This window comes from Tachypleus tridentatus, chromosome 3 (assembly GCF_004210375.1).
Source record: "Tachypleus tridentatus isolate NWPU-2018 chromosome 3, ASM421037v1, whole genome shotgun sequence".
NCBI classification, from domain to species: Eukaryota; Metazoa; Arthropoda; class Merostomata; order Xiphosura; family Limulidae; genus Tachypleus; species Tachypleus tridentatus.
Genome location: NC_134827.1, coordinates 24,784,393 through 24,791,637, shown reverse-complemented (window position 1 = coordinate 24,791,637; position 7,245 = coordinate 24,784,393).

The following is a 7,245-nucleotide window of genomic DNA, read 5'->3' as shown; positions in this document are numbered from 1 at the left end:
TGGCACAAATAATCTTCCTACTCAATATTTAGATTATAAAAGTCTCGCTAGCACTTGGGTTAACTTCACAGCTAAGTTTTTTTTTCAGTTATTAAAAAAAAAAAGTTGTAAAAAGTGGAGTTAGTAATTTATTGTTTTTACTTACATTTTTCATTATGCTCAAAATTTGTCCAAGGGAGTTCATATACAGTAACCAAGTGGATTAACAGCCTCTTAGCTTGTTAACTGATCTTGGGGAAGACATTAGAAAAACTCTTAAGTTCTAATAATAGTTTGAATTTTTTAATGTTGTTTCATTTTATTATTTTTACCTTTTTAGAAATTAGAGTTGAATATAAAAAAAAATAGGTAGATCTACCAAAGACTGGTGACTAAAAGAGTAGGTATAATTTTTCAATTAGATTTTAGTTGTATAATGTTAGATTAGGCTTAGCAATCAAATTAAAACATAATTAGATGTTGTACTTAGATTATGTTACCCTTGAGCACAAATAAAAGAAATAACTGACAGAGTAAGAGATACAATGATGCAGTTGTTATGCATGTAGGGGCTAATGATATAGGGAAGGAGTAAGTCAGAGGGGCTAAATAATAAACATAAGGAGTTGATAAAAGTGTTCAAAGATAGAGGCCATAAATTAATTATGTCAGGTGTACTGTCAAGAATTAATTATGATGATGAAATTTTGAGTAGGTCACTAGGGCTAAATGCTAGGCTGAGAAGGTTATCTGGTTGGACTTGTGGGTTCGGGTTCAGTGGAAAAAGGGAACTTTTCGAAATGGATGATTTACACTTAAAGGCTATTGACACAACTGTAAGAGAAGTTTTAAACTAGGATTAGTTAGTGGTAAAAAGATAAAATACGTGAAACAAGTTTGTGATGTAGAGGAAAGTTTAGTATAGGAAATCAGTATTAAAGTAGTTGTAAAAATATAGGCTTAACAGTTACTGTTGGAGTGCTAGAAGTGATAATATATTACTTTAGGGCCCTGGTAGGAATAAGATTTTGATGACAAATTTCTTTGAAATACATGGTTATAGGTTATTTAATAGGGACAGAAAGGGAAAGGATTAGTTCTATATGTAAAGTGCGAATTACATTCTGTTGAAGCCGAGAATATTAAGTATAATATCAAGGAGATTGAATCAATTTGATTACTATTAGTGGATATCAAGGGAAAAAGCTTTCAGTAGGAATGTGTTACAGATCACGAGGGGAAACTGATGAAATTAGTGAGATTAGGATTTCAGTTGTTAATGAAGTTATAATTATGGACAATTTTAATTTCAGACATATTGATTGGGAAATGATAGATTCAAACCATTGAGGAAAGTTTCTGGAAACTGTTCAAGATGGATTTTTTCACAAATTGGCCAATTAAAAATAATGCTATTTTAGATTTATTGGTAATTTCTAACATAGGAAATGATTGAAAGGGTGAAAATTGGGGAACATCTGGGTGACAAGCTATCATTGCTATATTAGGTTTGATGCACCAGGAATCAGTAACAATGATACTTTGATTCCAAATTATAAAAAAGCAAATTTTGAAGTGAGGTAATAAAAATCTGTTGTGAATTGGGCAGCTCAGTTATTTGGAGAAACTGAACAAATGTGAAAATTTGTTCAATATTCAAAACAAATATATTCCTTACAAATGGCAGCTGCAAGTTAAAAACCAGGTTGATTCACAACAGCTATAAGTGATAAAGAAAAGCATCACAAACACAAGAAATTTAAATTGATTGAACTTAAATTTAAAATGAAAGATCAAATAAGTTGGTGAAACAGGAAATTAGGACATCCTAAGTAAAGTGTGAAAAAAATTTGCCTGACAGCTTAACAGTGTGGATTTTAAGTACAAGAGGGGTACACAGAATATTAGGATAGGGACAGGACTCATGGGGGATGATAAAGGAATGCTTGTATCTGATGATTATAAAATGACTAGGTTGTTGAATTCTGTGTTTTCTTCTTTGTTTTTTTAATTTTGCACAAAGCTACTCGAGAGCTATTTGTGCTAGCCGTCCCTAATTTAGCAGTGTAAGACTAGAGGGAAGGCAGTTAGTCATCATCACCCACTGCCAACTCTTGGGCTACTCTTTTACCAACGAATAGTGGGATTGACTGTAACATTATAACACCCCCACAGCTGAAAGGGCAAGCATGTTTAGCACGATGGGAATGCGAACCTGCGACCCTCAGATTACAAGTCACACGCCGGGCCCTGTTGTTTTTCTGCAGGTTTTACTAAAGAAGACTTGGGCAGTATTCCTCATCTTGATAGATGAAAACAGAGCTGAACAAGACAACTGGATAAATTCTGATCTTGTTAAAATAAAATTGGGAAATGTAAATAATGATACAGCCCCTGGGCCAGAAAATATTTCCCCACAGGTTTTAAAAAGAAATCAAGTAGATATGTGAGCTACTTGCTACAGTTTTATGCAAGTCCTTGAATAATGGACAAGTACCAACAGATGTAAAATTAGCTGATGTCACTCCTATCTTCAAGGGAGGTAATAGAATTTGTCCCAGTAGTTATAGGACTATTAGTCTTATATCAGTTGTGGAAAAAGTTTTGAAAAGTCTGATAAAAGATACTCTGCAAAGTCATTTAACACAGTTTAGAATTTTATTGGATAGTCAAAAGACTATCCCAGGGAAAAATCTTGCCTTAAAATGTTTTTTTTCATGCTTTGAAAATGTTACTGCAAATGCAGATGAGAGAAAGGGTGTAAATTTTTTGGTGCACCAAGATTTTCAGAAAGCATCTGACAAAGTGCCACATAAAAGGCTTGTAAAGAAATTTATCTATACAGATGTGGGGGATAAGTTAAATTGGATAGAAGAGTGTCTTGATGGAGGAAAACAAAGTTGTTATAAATGGAGTTCAGTCAAGTCTTAGGACCTTTTGCTCTTTTTTGATTTACATTAATGACAAAGATGAAGGAATGGTCAAAACATAACTTAAATTTCCTGATGATAAAGGTTCTGGGTATGGCTGGCTGTGAAGAGGATGCTTCTGCTTTACAAAAGGATTTATATCATTTAATGAGTTGGGCAAAAAAAATGGCAGATTGGTTTTGAATATGATAAATAGAATATAATGTATGTGGGTTATCATAATTTCACTCATAATCTGGATGGGAATAACTTTAAGAGTGTCATGAAAGAAAAGGATCTTGGTGTAATAGTTGACCAGTTTCTTAAACCATCCAAGCAGTGCTGATGCTAGTGGTAGGGCAAGTATGATTTTAGGTTGTATCTTCAGAAATACTGAATACAAGTCTAAAGATGCCACAATTTCATTGTGTAGGTCACTGATTAGGCCATATTTGGAGTAGTGTTCAGTCTTGGGCTCCTTACCTTAAGAAAGACATTGAATCGTTGGAAAGGGTTCAGAGGAGGGTTACTAAAATTGTACCTAGGATAGAGGAATTGTCATATGAGGAGAGATTTAGATCCTTAAAATTGTTTTTTCTTGAAAAAAGAAGATTTAGAGAGGATCCAATTAAAATGTTGAAGATTATAAAAGGAATTGATAACATTGATGTATCAACATTTTTCATGCTTGACAGTGAGAATTATAGAAGTAGGGACACAAATACAGATTTAGGGAATGTAGAAGCCATTTTCATCTAAGAATTTAATTTCTCAAATTGGGTGGTTGGCCTATGAAATGTGTTGCCTTTGGATGTTGTAGAGGCAATAAATTTACATGAGTTTAAAAGAAAGCTTGATGTGAATGATAAGGTCCACCTTAACTTTTTTGTATTTAATTAATATTATTCAATTTAATAGTTTTAGTTTGGCTCAGAGGAAGTGACAGCCAAGATATGGACCAAAAGGTCCCATGATGTCTTAAACATTATGTTAAAAATCCTTACTTTAAATAACCCTAGATGACTTTTTAAAGTACTTCTATGAATGTGTCATAAAATTCAATATGTATATTCTTTTTGTCCTCCTTCACTTCTTATATAATGTTGGGGGTTGGATACCTAAAGACATTAATTTAACATCAACTTCAAGATGACCTAGGAAGGTTGAAAAGTTATTGCCTGCCTATCAATAAAAGTGGTAATACCCATACCAGCCATTCCGAGATGCATCTTTATTTCAAGGGGGTTTCTCATCATCAAGAAGGAAGACATTAATTATATAATGTACAAAGTATTGAGTATTTACACCCTTTGCAAATTAATTGAGACAAATGGTCATTTTACAATATCTTCAACGTGGTGGCCGGTGTAGGCTCGCTGGACCCGCTGATTTCCTATAATAGTCATTTTTTCACACAGATGGCATCATTGTGTTTAGAGGTAAGGTCGATCTATTTTTTGGGAAAGTTGATGAAATTTTGAGGAATATTATGTCATTCAAAATTGTGTTAGAAGGGCAAGGAGATCAGTCAAAAAACAACTTACCAACTCAAATAAGAAAAGACGGTATCAATGGGGTCTGAAATACAAGAACTGGATGCAAGAACAATGGAGGAAGGTGCTATTGTGACCAGACTCATTTCTTCGTACAGGGTCAAAGTCGTCTGCATGTTTGCAGATTTTCAGGTGAGAAATTTTGAGAATCTCACATCAATCAGTTCATAAAACATAGATTGAAGAAGATGTTTTGGGCTGTTTCAGCTACGATGGCGTCATCAGAGGCTTACATATCGTAGAAGGTATGATGCGAGGACCATAGTACATGAAAATTTTGCAGAGAAGAGTCGTTCCAGAATTGAAAAAGAGATTTCCAGATGGATCTGGCATTTTTCAGCAAGATCTGGCTCCGTGCCACACATCGAAACTAGTGAAGAATTTTATGACTACAACATGAATAAAGGTGCTGGATTGGCCTGGAAACTCTCCAGACTTAAATCCTATTGAAAATCTTTGGGTGATTTGTAAAGAAAGACTTCGGGGAAAAGACTGTACTACGAAAGATAAGCTAATTGAGGCCATAATTGAGGTGTGGTACAGCAATCCAAAAATTAGTAAAGATTGCAGTCAACTTGTGGACTTGATGCCAAAGTGGATTAATGATCTTCTGAAAAATAAAGGCGGTCACATCATGTATTAATTTGAGTAATTTTTGGATTCTCAGAAATAAAATGTAAAAAATTGAAAAAAATAGTAATTTTCTGTCTTGTTTCAATTAATTTGCACAGGGGTGTACGTGTTACAGCCATCTAACGTTCATGTACTAGTGGCTGGTAATTCCTGTTTCAGCATGCATTTAAGCTATTTAACCTTTTTGAGACAGGTTTGGTATGATACACAAGTATTTATACAATAACTTTTAATGCAGTATGTGTATCACCACAAAATTTGGTAGACTTTTATTAAAGATTAAAAGCTTTTCGTAAACATAAAAGATCATCTTTTGATGAAAATATAAAGTCTGTTTTGTTATTAGTCCAAATGCAAAGTGAGTTTCATCTTATGATTAAAAAAATTTTCATCCCTAAAATCTTGAATATTATTTGTATAATTTATAAAACCTTCTAAATATATTTCAAATGTTTGTTTTTAGTAATACTTTATATTTTATCTATTATTTTCTCTACTCTATGGGATCTGTCAATTTGACTGACCAACCATAAAAAATTAGGAAATATAAATTATGCTTATTTTGTTGTAGAATGACTACAAATTATAACACAACACAAATGTTTAGTCTAAAATAGCTTAAACCTCATAACATTATACATATATAAATATTTATTTTTTTATTATATTGATCTTTCCAGTTTGTGTCTAGCTAACATTATTTAACTTGCATTGATACAGTGCACATGTTACTGTATCCAGTAATATAAAACTGACCAGTCTTTGCTGTACTTTGTTAGACTAGTATTTGATGAAATTTAGTCACATTTCAATATAATTATACGATTATTACTACTTACAAATAAGTTCTTAAAACATAGAACAGTAAATAAATAAGTATATCTCCTAGTTATCACAACCTTCGTACTTGTTTGCTACTTCCCAGAGGTTGCTAAGCTTTTTCAAATTTTGCACATGGAGGATGTGAATTAATATGTTTTTTAGATTTTATGTATACATTTTAAATAACCAAAAAATGATTACTATATTGATACCACAGGATTTCCACGATAATTTATCAAACTTAATTAAGCTGTATTGTGCATTAAAAAAAAAGTAATTTGAGCAGGCTAAAGACACAACCTACCTATTTAAAATATTGGTTCAAAGGAACAAGATGGTTTCCAAGCACTTTAAAATTGCTGAGAAACTGACTACAGGGACATTTTGAACTTTCAATTGGTTACTGACATGTCACATATTGAAGTGTATACAGGGACTGTTCCCAAAAATTGATTCAGTACACAGATAATATCTTAACAAATAAAAAAACACAAGGTTCTTTCATATCCTAGATTGCTAGTATCACTAACTTGCATTCCTACTTCATGTGTAACTTAGTATTTTCACATCACAAACATCTAATTTCAACCAATGCTGCACTTACCATAACGTGACATACAGAAATCGACATATTGATTTGTTTGTTTAATATTTACTTATAAGATATTAACTAATGTATAATACTAAAATTTGATTTACAATCTATGATTTGATACCAGATTTATTGGCATAAATTCATAAAATTGTTGTTCAATATAATTTTGAATGCAAGTCAACAAATGGGATGACATGGCCTTTGACAAATGACCCATTGGGATAGGGTTAAAGGGACACCAGTTATTTGCAAGAAAGCTAACTTTAAGGGGTGATGACACCATAATTTACGTTAAAATTTGATGTTCTTTTAGTTTACGTGAAATAAAGAAACCAAATTGACTTTCTAATATCCCTATGACCTTTGCAGTCCCTTATTTAGTATTCTATAAAATGTTTTGGTGCAACATACCAAGAGAATAACAGGAATTATAAACAGGTTATTTTGAGCAGATTTTCATTTTTGCTTTTTCTTTATGCATTTTTAACAGTCAATAATAGTAAAGGTTTTTAAAGTGTTGTTCGAACTAAGTATTTTCTATTTAAGGGGCTTTTTGCACAAATGTTTATTAGGGTTCCAGTGCAATTCTTTGCAACCTTTATTATGAACCACCATCATGGTTCATGATGCAAGATATATAAAGTATAAAAATTCCTAACTATAACCAATTTTTCCTGCTTGCCATCCATAATTCTTTACAAAACAATATTGAAATATTTACCATCGAAAAAAGAAAAACTTCTAATGTATCTGT